General features: G+C 41.3%; 1 protein-coding gene across 1 annotated transcript in view; it reads right to left on the reverse strand.

Annotated features, from left to right (window-relative positions):
* LOC102403097 (SAP domain containing ribonucleoprotein) overlaps positions 1–12,703 on the reverse strand; it is a 49,540-nt gene that overhangs the window by 4,948 nt on the left and 31,889 nt on the right. The window lies entirely within an intron of this gene.

Below are 12,703 nucleotides of genomic sequence, written 5' to 3' on the forward strand. Positions count from 1 at the left end.
CTTCCTGGGTATTTCTTCACCCCTAAAAGCATATTCTAGAACTTAACGTATCTAGACAAAGATCCTATCCTCTCAGATATCCCAGGAGACCCTCTACTACATAGACACATAACATCCTCATCATGGGCCAGGACAGTTTCTTTGACTTTATTTACAAAAGGTAACCAAAGAAAGTAAGGTTAAAAGTGTTGAAACAAACTTGGAGCTTATGTGTGGTGCTTTAGAGCTGGATTAAAAAAAAAAAAAAAAAAAAAAGCCCAAAAAAGTTCATATTCCTGCAGTATGTAGGCAGTGTGTCTCTGGGTGTCCCAAAAACCAGAGTCAAAAGGAAAGGCAACCAAGAGAGCTACAGAAACACAAGAACTTTTAAAATACCTTTACTCTCAACCCCAACAATGGAATTGTCTTTGTTCTGCTAAGGAACCTGCTCCTAGTCAAAAGCAAGGTAGCTATATTTCTGTGTTTAATCTGTCTAACTAGCCAGTTCTCTGAACACAGTAGTCAGGAGTACTTTCTCAGTCTTACTTTGGTTCTTTCAGCTTGAGAAACGTTCATTTTCTCCCTTGTGCTGCATCTGCCTTCTAGCAAGGAAGAAAGACGCTAAGAAAAGTTGGTAGCTAATGAAGAACTGAAGAATCCTACACACGAGTTATCATCACTTAATCACAGTGTATTAGTAGAACAGAATACTGCCTACATAATTTGTCTGCCTTTTTCATTATAACCATCAGCAAATCCACGGTGGGCATATAATTAATGTAATCTAAACTACTGTAAAACATTGGGCCAGGTTCAAAGGAAAAAAGAAGTATTCTTGTCTTTAATAATCATAAACTAAAATAATCATTATTATATTATAGCCACTATTATTTGGGTGTTGGGTGCTTACTATGTGCCAGGTACTATATGAAGTTCTTTACATGCAATATCTCATTTAACTGTTTTAACAACCTTAAAGATAACAGGTACTATGACATACATAGTAGGTCATTTTATAGGTAAGAACTCTGAGGTTTGGAGAGATTTAACTTGCCCAAGTCTCACAAACAGTTAAGCAGCAGAGCCATAAATGGAACCCAAGCCATTTTACTCGAGAACCTACTTCTTAACTTTACCAAAACCTCAGGTATCTCACGTAAGCATTTCTTTGGAAGAACAGTAGCAGAATGGAAGTAGTGCTTAATTTCCAAGGGAAGAAGGATCACGAGGACCCTTAGCTCAATGCTAGGATCACATCCCCTTTCTACCAACCATATGCCTCTACTTCATAACCAGGAATCTAGGGAAAGGACTCCAATTAGTAGTCTCATACTTACCATCTTCTCAAAGGAACTTGTTTCTAATTTCGGCTAATTGGCTATTCCATATATTGAACTGCATGAAAAGAATTAGGGGTTCCAATGGAACAGTCTGTTCCATTCTGTTCCAATAGAACAGAATTCCAGGCCTCACTATATTTTTCTTTACCAAAGCCACTAGGAAGTTTTTCTTAATTTTGTCTACCACCACTAAAAGTGAATAAGAGATGTAAATGGAAATTTCAAAATGAGAATCTCTATAGAACACTGTAGATGAGCAAACAATTTTATTAAGCCTCCAGGCCAAGCAGGAAGCAGCTTTAGGGGATCTAAACGAGATCAGTCCTGGGTATTCTTTGGAAGGACTGATGAAAGCTGAAACTCCAATACTCTGGCCACCTCATGCAAAGAGTTGACTCACTGGAAAAGACTCTGATGCTGGGAGTGATTGGGGGCAGGAGGAGAAGGGGACGACAGAGGATGAGATGGTTGGATGGCATCACCAGCTTGATGGACATGAGTTTGGGTGAACTCCGGGAGTTGGTGATGGACAGGGAGGCCTGGCGTGCTGCAATTCATGGCATCGCAAAGAGTCGGACACGACTGAGCAATGAACGGAACATAGCCTTTTGGGGGATAGGCAGGACTAGACCATATCTTGTTGAACTACCACCACGGGCTTTTTTCCACCACGGGCTTTTTTCCAATCAATGCAGTGCTAGGTATACTTCAAGCTTCCCTGGTGGGTCAGCTGCAATGTGGGAGACCTAGGTTTAATCCCTGGATTGGGAAGAACCTCCAGAGAAGGGAAGAGCTACCCACTCCAGTATTCCTGCCTGGAGAATTCCATGGACTATGGGGTCGCAGAGAGTCAGACATGACTGAGCGACTTTCACAATTCACAGGGATATTTCAGCAAGTTCAAATCACAGAGGGAGATATTACTGCTGAAACCTAGCTACTCTCTCAGCACAAACCATAGGGCCATTCTCTTCACAAAGCCTATGTCCAGCTGGAATGTGTGGGACATTTTATCCTCTGGTTCTCTACTTTGGTATATACCAAAATGGGAGTTTGACTTTTAAATTAAATTTCCTGTGTTTCTTTTTGAGCTCAAAGGTGAGGAAAGAATGAGGGAAGAAAAAAGAAGGGTGGGTGAGGTTGAGCGGATATATTTCTCTAGCCACTAAGGCTAGTTATGAGAGGATTTCCCCTTGGGATCCCTTTTTAATCCTTTGGTGCCTCTCCTGGAGATCCAGGCAGAGCATCTGCTCCAAATCTACCAGGGGCTTTAAGGGGAGGGGGCGGGGGAAACAATACAGATGCCCCCACCTCCCATCCCCTATGAACAGTCTGTACACCCCTCATTCGCAGAGACCAGTGAGGGTTTTACTTATTTTGTGCATGCCTGCTCTTCCCTCCCTACCCAGTGCCCCTCAGCTCCCTTCCTAAAGCCTCTTTCCTCCTTGCCCTGCAGGGAAAGTGCACAACAGGCCCAGGAAATCAACACAGTTCTAATGATCTCTCTCACTTGACCCTTCTAGCGTGACGGTGTCACATGGCAACAAATGTACAATAAACTTCACTCCATCTTCAGCTCCTTGCTGACAGGTTTTGCTTCGTGGGATGGTGAGACCCATCTGAGGGAAATTACCTCGATCAAAACGCATCTCTCTCTGCATTCATCAGGCCAATGCTCCCCCAGGCCATGTTCAAGTGCATAAATGGGGTGCATCTGCAGGCAGCTCAGTGTCATATGCATTTGGAAATCTTTCCCTTCTTCATCCCTCCCCTACTTCCCCCCCACAAACCCTCAACTAACAAATTCTTTTTCTTTCCAGGCATGCTCTTGAATAGTACTGGAATCTGAAGCACCCTTATTTGCTATCAAGTGAAAACTCCTCAAAACACAACTTGCATCCGAAGTCAGAAGACAAACGTGTCCTCACTAACTAAACACAGGCATTGGACTGATTGATCCACATCACTTTCCCATTTTCTCACTCAAGACTTAAAGAAGAAGCCTGACGTCAATAACTTTAGCATACACGATCCTCACTCACATTTCCCAATAAATGCCTTTTTTTTTTCTTTTCAAAAGCTTGGAGATAAAAACAAGAGGATTGTGTGAAAGAGGAGACAGCCCACATAAGAAGCAAAAGGCTCAAAGTATGATATATATTGAATAAAGCCAAATGTTTTCATGAATCACTATCACTGCATTTTCCATCATGGAATAAGACAGTTTCAAACTGAACTCTTTAGAAGACATCTTCAACTTTTCAAAATTCATTTTTCTTCCTGTTTCTCTTTCATATCTGGCGAATCCTTGGACAATTCTTGTACAATGGACATGAAAGACTGAGACATCCCAGATCACCCCAAGGTACAAATTATATCTGTGACAATGCTTAGTACATAGGAACTATCATATAGATAGTCAATAAATGTTAAGCATTATTTCAACTGCTTCTTTCTGGTCCTTGAAACAAAGTTCGAGACCATCAGCAGAATTCTGAAGTTAACGTCCTTCTTCCACACTACAAGTGAAGTCATCAGAAGCTATTAAAAGGTGGTCCAGTGGTTAAGAGTCCCGTTCCAGCCCTGGTCCAAGAAGATCCCACATGCCACAGGGCAACTAAGCTCATGCGCCACAACCACTGAGCCCGAGCTCTAGGCCCTGCGTGCTGCAGCTACTGAGCTCGTGTGCTGCAGCTACTATAGCTGGTACACCTAGAGCCTGTGCTCCACAGCAAGAGAAACCCACACACGGCAACAAAAGTAGCCTCCGCTTATCACAACTAGAGAAAGCTGGCACAGGGCAACCAAGACCCAGTGCAGACAATAAATAAATAAAAATTAGGGGGGGGGGGAGTTGTTAAGAATCAGACTCACTATCAACACGACAAAATAATTTCCTTTAGTTGCAAGGCAAATGATATTTGGACAGAGGATCAGATTTAGGGTTAAGTGTACAGAACAGAACTCAGCAAAACCAGTCTTCTCCATCAGGTACTATTATATCTTCTCTTCCTGGGACCCTAAAAAAAGAAAATTTATGCTACCAGGCTTTATTGATTTCATCATCCCTAACAATTAATGACTATCAAAACTGATATCTATATAAAGTAAGGTCCAAGGGAACTGAGCAAGGATTTGACCTCTAACACTATAGACCCAATTACAGGTATTCTTAAGGCCCTTGAGGAAATGCTTTCATAAATTACACATTAGTTTCTATCAACATCGTCAATAACACTGAAACTATAAAATTAAACCATTCATCCACTAGTCATTCAAATATCCACTGAGAGTCTACTTTGGGTCAGACAATGTTCTGGCATTGGGAATAAAAGATGAGTAAGAAAAAAAAAAAAGATCCTTAACCTCACAGGACTTATAAATTCACAACTGAGTGACTATAATGATATGTGCCGTTGTTCATTATATTACTGCACTGTGAGGATCCATGGGGAATCTTTCTTTCTGAATCCCAGGCCCAAAATAATTACACTTTTGATGAGTAACTTGTTAGTTTTTATTTTGAACCCTGTTGTTGTCGTTTAGTTGCTAAGTCGCATCTGACTCTTTGCGATCCCATGGGCTATAGCCCACCAGGCTCCTGTGTCCATGGGATTTCCCAGGCAATACTGGAGTGGGTTGCCATTTCCTTCTCCAGGGGAGCTTCCCAACACAGGGATCAAACCCTCGCCTCCTGCATTGGCAGGCGAATTCTTTACCAGAGCCACAAGGGAAGCCCTGGTAATCACTGTAAATAGTGTAATTTTGTTTTCCTCTTTGTATTGACTGCTATAAAGTTTGGAATAAAATGTATGGCCTGTCCCTGGCAAGTGGTTTTGAAAATATTTCTATTCAGAAAGGAGGGGCCAGAAGTATTGAGGTGAGAGAGAAATATGAGATCAAGAGATGGTGATCAGGGGGACTTCCCTGGTGGTTCAGTGGCTAAAACTCTGTGCTCCTAATGCAGGGGACCTTGGTTCAATCCCTGGTCAGGGCTCCCACATGCTGCAACTAAAGATTCTGCATGATACAACCTGGTGCAGCCAAATAAACAAATTTAAAAAAAGAGAAATGGTGATCAGGGAATTCCCTGGCAGTTCAGTGATTAGGACAGAGTGCTTTAACTGCTGAGGCCTGGGCAAAAAAAAAGAGAGAGAGAGAGAGAGAGAGGTGGAGATCAAACACCCAGATCCAGAGTTGAAACTTAATAGGTAAGATGAAGTACAGTTAGTCACAGGGTTGCTACTGGCCCTTTAAGAACCCATTCCTCTCTAAATACAATGGGATTAATCTTTTTTTAAAAAACAAAAAACCTCAATACCCCAAGAAAGAAAAAGAAAGGGGAAGGAAGTACAAGGTTATAGCTAAAAATTTATTATTATTATTATTATTATTTTAAATTATTTATTTATTTATGACTGCAGGAGGTCTTTTGTTACTGTGTGCAGGCTTTCTCTAGTTGTGGAGAGCAGGTGCTCTCTCTAGTTCCCGTATGCGGGCTTCTCACTGCGCTGGCTTCTCTTGTTGAGGAGCACTGGCTCTGGGCTTCAGTAGTTGCAGTTCCCAGGCTCTAGAGCTCAGGCTCAGTAGCTGTGGCCCACAGGCTTAGTTGCCCCCCAGCGTGCTGCATCTTTCCAGATCAGGGATTGAACCTGTGTCCTTTACATTGGCAAGTGGATTCTTAACCACTGGACCACAAGGGAATTTTTAATTCCTAGAATTTTTAAATTAAGAGTTCCTGTCAATGTTTTCACGGTGTATACACCGTAGCCAGAAATTAAGTCCCAAGTGGAGGACCAGCTGCAACAACTGGCAGCCTGAATATCACAGATGCTTTCTAAAGTGATTGCCTCTTTTTATGACAAAAAGTACCAAAGATAAAACCTCTACCCAAACGGAGTTCCAGCTCTATCTTCCAAACAAAACCCGTGTCTTCAAGATTCAAATTCAAGTGAACATTTTTCAAAACTTACTAATTTTATCCTGAATCCAATAAAGAATACTGTTTCAAGTTTACTGTGTTAGGGTTATTTGCTCTACCAAAAAGTGTCCATTCTGACTTAATTTAGCACCCCATGGGCTCTGTGTTAAAAACATCACCTTTTTCAATCTTATTACCAATGTCACTCTGGATCATAGAGAGAAACTAGGAGAAACAAAACAACAGTGACCCAAATATAACCCAGGCTTATGCAGGGAGTCTGAACTCAGTAAATTCTCAAACACAAAGCAAGAGGACTTACTGAATTCAAATAAGAGATAGCCTTACTATTCTGATAGGCAACCAAAATAATTAACCAAGCCAGGTATTTTTTTCTGGTCAGCTCACTCATATCATCCCTTCTTATACTGTGAGAAGCAGAAATTCCAATCTAAATTCAGTCAGATATATCCTTACAAGTAGAAAGGGGCATTTCAGGGAAGTTGAGGTACTGCTGAGTTGGAACTGGCCCTTCTCCTATAGCTGTTTTAAAGACTGAGCTATTGTTCACATCCAACACTGTTCAATATAAGAGTCTCATGTATATTCCCAACAGGACCTACACCATGCCACTTTTTAAAAATCCTTCTTTAACAGTTATTTTCTCAGAAGTCTTTTCCCTGGAGTGATGGAAAGGAGGCTGATAGTGAGCAACGAGGATCACAGTTTGCAAAAAACCCAAATAACTGCCTCTTTTTTAAAATGAATCACCACACTAAGATGTTAACAGTTCTCAGGCCAATCTGATTTTCCAAGCGAATGTAAGGTAAGAGTAAGGCAAAAAGGAAAGCAGGAGCCTTTTGGTGACTTTCCTGACTTTCACTGCCATGTGACTGATGGCAGGATGAAAAGCAGAGCCTGGGGGCTTTCAGGCGATGGTAGATTAATAATGACATGGCCTTGACTTCCCAGAGGTAAAGGTTATGAAACACTCCAGGGTGAGTGGGCTTCTAATTTCATACTCTCAGAGTGAATGACAGCAACTGATGGTTTTTCTCTCAGAAACACTTCAATGCTTAAACACACAGCTGTCACCTCCCTGCCCCAGTTTCTGATATTCATTTGAACATGTTTATTCCTGAGTCTTTATGCCAGTCAGTCCACAGAACTTGAGGTGGTCCTAAAGGCCAATGCACAGAGCCTAAGCAGGACTAAAAGTGAAGGACTGGACTAGCAGAGGGTATATGCCATGATCTTAGCACACACAGAGTAAAGAGATACTCCAATGTGCCTGCCACACACATACACACAACACATCTCCCAATACTACAATCTTACTTACTCTCAATAATCTTTTAGCTATTAAGATCAGAATCAACCTTCTAGGGCCAGAAGGGTGCCAAGAACTGTAAAACTACACCAGAAGTAGAGATGACCCGGAACTTTATCTCCTCATATCTTTACAGTATCTAAAGCCCCAGTACAGCTCAAACCAAATACTCTCCTGAGTCACCAGCTCCCATCACTTTTTCTCTTGTCCAAATCAAGCTTCTCCCCCAACCCCCACTCTTTTCTAACCCCGGAGGAGGTCGTTTCGGTCTTGCTCTAGCTGATTGTAGGACAAAGCAAGGAACGTGGAGGAAATGAAGGCTTCACACTTGAGACCCCTGGAAGCCAAATTTCTATTAAAATCCCAACCTCCCTCACTTAAAAGCCAGGAAGCTGCTGCTCTTAAGGATAAGTGATGCAGAGCTTGGGAGAAATGTCAAGAAGTCAGTAGAGGGAAGCTAAAAACTTCTGAGGGGAAGCAAATTCTGTCTTAACCAAAATACACAGAGAATGAAGGACAACAGTTACCTGAGCATTCAAAAATTTACAATGAACACTAGGAAAACAGTTTCTTTTCCCCTGAGATATTTTAAAAGACAGATTTCTGGCTTCACCCCAACTTGATAAATCTGAATCTCAAAAGGAAGAGCCTAGGGAATTGTAAGAGACCCCTGGTAACTTTTACATGCAGCAACAGTTGGGAGTAATTGCAAATAGCTTTGAAACAGTACAGACCAACAAAACAAAACAAACAAAAACCCCCCAATCTCCCAGCCCCAACAACAAAACCTCACAAAACCAAACAAGGCTGCCAGTCCACTCCAAATTTTCCCCCAAAGTACTAGGGGCCTTCCAAAAAAGCTTTTACTTCCTACAAACAGGTTATCTCAGTTGCAGGAATGTGAAGGGAAAATGAAAGGAATCACAGCTGACTCTAAGGGACACGAGTCATGCTGCCCTCTTAGAAATGAAATAGAGGAGCAGACACTCTTACCAGTGCAGTTCAATACAGGAAGAACATGCCAAAACAAGATCAGGGAACACCTCAGGCATGTGGGGAAGAGAGAGGCAAACAGGTTCAAGCACACAAAGGTTTTGTTTTGTTTTGTTTTTTTCTATAGAACTGATACAGAGGAAGTTTCAATGAAGTGGAGAACAGACAGAACAGATGCTCTTGTCTTAAGGCTCATATGTTTTGCTTGTTCATTTAGAGCACTAAAGAGATCCATCATATAAAACCTCTCATCTTGTAGATCTGTTCATTTCCAGTTGCTCTTCCTCCTGAAATATTTCATACCCAAGCATGAACAGGATAGTAAAAATTCTAAAACTGCCTCCTCTATTCTATACCTCAAAAAACTTCTCACCCAATAAATACTTTCTAATACCCAGACACCAAGCATTTCAAAAATGATCGCCTTCTCAATAAGGTATCTTCACTGCTAGGGATTTTTTTAAAAATATCTTTTATTTGTTTTATTTGGCTGCACTGGGTCTTAGTTGCAGCATGTGGGATCTCATTCCCTGACCAGGGATCAAACCTGGGCCCCATGGACTGCAAATGCAGAGTCTTAGCCACTGGCCCACCAGAGACGTCCTACTGCTAGGGATTTAAAGATTCAATGTATATATAAAATCCCAATGTGGCACACTCTGAAAATACATTTCTATATCTGTCCTAACAATCTGCTCTGGGGATGAGAAGGTAATGGGTTAAAATATTATCTTAAAAAATATGAGAAAAGAGTAGTAAAGGAAAGGGAAGGGAGGAAGGAAGTTAACATTTTCTAAATCTTAACAAGGGACTTTAGATTTCATTAAAAACAGGGTCTTTGCTAGTTTGCAAACATCACTACCAAGGATCTTCCTATAAAACATCTCATGATCTGATGATGTTCTATCTCATTCCCATTCCCAACTCCAAAATCTATAGGATTTTCTTTGACCCGATTCAGCTTTCAGGCATAAAAAGCAACTTTACTATTTTGGTGAGTACATAAGAAAATGAGCTATGTAATTATCAAACCTTACTTGAATCAAACCCATTTGTATTCTTTAAAATGTTACCACTCCTTAGCAATGTCAACCCAACAAACAGTATTACTCAAGTATTAAAATACATCTTAAACATTCCTATAATGCTACTGCTCTCACATCATGAAGAACTTCTGAACACTAAAATTATGTATCCTCCCAAGAATTAATAACACAAACACATACCAAAATCCCTGTGCAACAAACAAACATCACCCCCCACTTTTTCCTTCCATACAGATTTTGAAAGACTGACAGATTTGGATTCAGACAGTTAGTTCACATTTCCCCAGAGCTAGGGAGAGTATCTATGGCTTCCCAAGTGGCTTAATGATAAAGAATCCACCTGCCAATAGAGGAGACGGGTTTAATCCCAGGGTTGGGAAGATCCCCTGGAGAAGGAAATGGCAAAACACTCCAGTATTCTTGCCTAGGAAATCCCATGGAGAGAAGCCTGGTGGGCTACAGTCCATGGGGTCACAAAGAATCAGAGAGGACTGAATGACTAAGCAGGCATAGGGAGACTGGACAGCTATTACTCTGCTTAAGACAGCCAGGCTAGCTTACTGGTCACCCCAAAATTGAGACATACAACTAGACATACAATCAGGTATGATTTACAGATGGGTTTTAAAAATCTTACGCTACTAAGAGTGGCACCTTTTAAAAAACTGGCACTCAGGGACTTCCCGTGTGGTCCAGTGGTTAAAACTCTGTGCTTTCACTGCAGGGGGCATAGGTTTGATCCCTGGTTGGGGAACTAAGATGACATGTGAGGCACAGCCAAAAACATTTTTTTAGTAAATAAAAATTAAAAACTGGTATTCAGAGAATGATCTCACCTCAAGAACTTGGTTGGCAAAAACAGTTAATGGTATTTAAAAGTAAAGCAGACTCAAAAGAATGTAGTATTCCCCTCCTTTTCCAGAGTTTGTTTACTCCTGGGGCAAAGACTAAGGGGGACCACAGAGAGGCATAAAACTTGTTTTTTATCAAAGTCATCAGTTCTGACATGTTAGAAGGAATGCGAAGACATTAGTGGGGGTGGGGTATCAAGCATAGTAAATAAAAAAGACTGAGTTTTTCCTTACTACAAACTTTCATACCTCTAGTTCTTTGGGTTCAAATGAAATGAATGAAATAAGAGAAAAATAAAGTGAAATGGTACAAGATTCCACGTACCTTAGGGAAGTATAACCCTCTATTAGAAACTTCTCAAAAATCCAATTTACAGTGAACAGAGCAAAACATTAGCCATAAATGTTGACACAGCACCAAAAATTTCATCTTGCTTCCCCCAATTTTTAAAGTTTTTCCTCTAAAATACTCAATTTATACTCCTAACATTTCTTCACAATTTTCTTCTCATCCATAGCCAGGCAAAAAATGTCTGTCTGACGTTTAGGGCACAGAGGGAGGGTAGAAGTTGAGCAAAGAAAAACTTGACTCCTATTTCTCTAGTTAAAATTAGAATACATTTTCAACAGTCCTGGGCAGGAGAAAAATTCCATTCTGCCTCTTTGCTCTTCCAAATTCCTATAGCCAAGTGGTTCAATGGCACACATAATGACATCATTGATTGGAACCATAATAGAAGGGAGTGAGAAGAGTGGGTTGGGGGGGAAGTGGGAAGGAGGGAGGTAAAGATGTATTTGTGTTACAGACAAAAGACAAGTTCTGTTCCTCAGCAGGGACAAATGAAGAACCAGATGAGGGGATAAACTGAGGTCAGAGAGTTTTCCCTATTGTTTCCTCTTTAAACAGCTCCTTTACCACTCCCTCAAGGTTCGTTCCAATGGACGGGTATAGAAATGGACGGGTATAGAAGCAGCATGTGTTTTTATCTTAAAGGAGGAGGCAGAAGAAAGAAAAAAAACAAATATTTATTTTTAAATTATTATGAATTAGAAGGGGATTTCGGAGAAGGCAATGGCACCCCACTCCAGTACTCTTGCCTGGAAAATCCCATGGACAGAGGAGCCCGGTGGGCTGCATGGGGTCTTAACGACCATGGGGTCGTTAAGAGTCGAACACGACTGAGCGACTTCACTTTCACCTTCCACTTTCATGCACTGGAGGAGGAAATGGCAACCCACTCCAGTGTTCTTGCCTGGAGAATCCCAGGGATAGGGGAGCCTGGTGGGCTGCCGCACTCTACGGGGTCGCACAGAGTCGGACACGACTGAAGCGACTTAGCAGCAGCAGCAGCAGAAGGGGATTTAAAGGATTGGTTAGATTTTGGCTGGGGTCCAAAAGCTTCCAGAAATGCTGAGGACTATGTGGGGTTAGTCTCAGCTTTTCTGAAATTCATCTTCTCTTGACAGCCACTCTCAACTGCCATCTCTTTCTAATATATAACCTGTTCTTATCTTTTCTTGTTGATTAATGTAAGTTAAAATAATATAATTTTTCAAGTGGAAGAAGCATTTTTTGGGAAACTGACAATCTAGGATGGAGGATGAAGGGAGGGAAACTTTCCCCCAAAGCCCTTTATCAATGAAATACAATGACTGAGAGGATCTATACTGACGTTTTTTCTATCTTGCATTTTTCTTGATCTCATGGGGCACCCTGAGAAAAGGAAATAGAGGATTAAGTTTGCACTTGGCCCAATTACTGTTGCTTAAGTATATGTGGATAGAAAGAATCCAAGCCTACTCAGCATGTTACTGTCCCAACTTATCCTGGGATCTAATCTTTTACTCCTTAAAAAAAATATATCCTACTAAACTCCTCACCATAGCTTACAGTTTCTCAGAGCTCTTATAGTTTCAATGTCATATGCATTGTCCCACAGTTCTTCCTTTGTATTTTTTTGGGGGGGAGGGATGCTGTGTGGCACATGGAATCTTACTTAGCTCCTCAAACAGGGACTGAACCATGACCCCTGCACTGGAGGCATAGAGCCTTAAACCACTGAACCCCCAGGGAAGTCCTTCCTTTGGAAAAGATTTGTACACACATGCCTAAACTCTAACAAATCCCAATTAAAAACTCTAAGAAGGCTGGTGACCAAATTCTTCTTTTTGTTCTTTGTGGCCATGTCATGCAGCTTATGGGATTTTAGTTCCCTGACCAAGGATTGAACCTAGGCCCCCGA

This window comes from Bubalus bubalis, chromosome 4, assembly GCF_019923935.1.
Source record: "Bubalus bubalis isolate 160015118507 breed Murrah chromosome 4, NDDB_SH_1, whole genome shotgun sequence".
Classification (NCBI taxonomy): domain Eukaryota; kingdom Metazoa; phylum Chordata; class Mammalia; order Artiodactyla; family Bovidae; genus Bubalus; species Bubalus bubalis.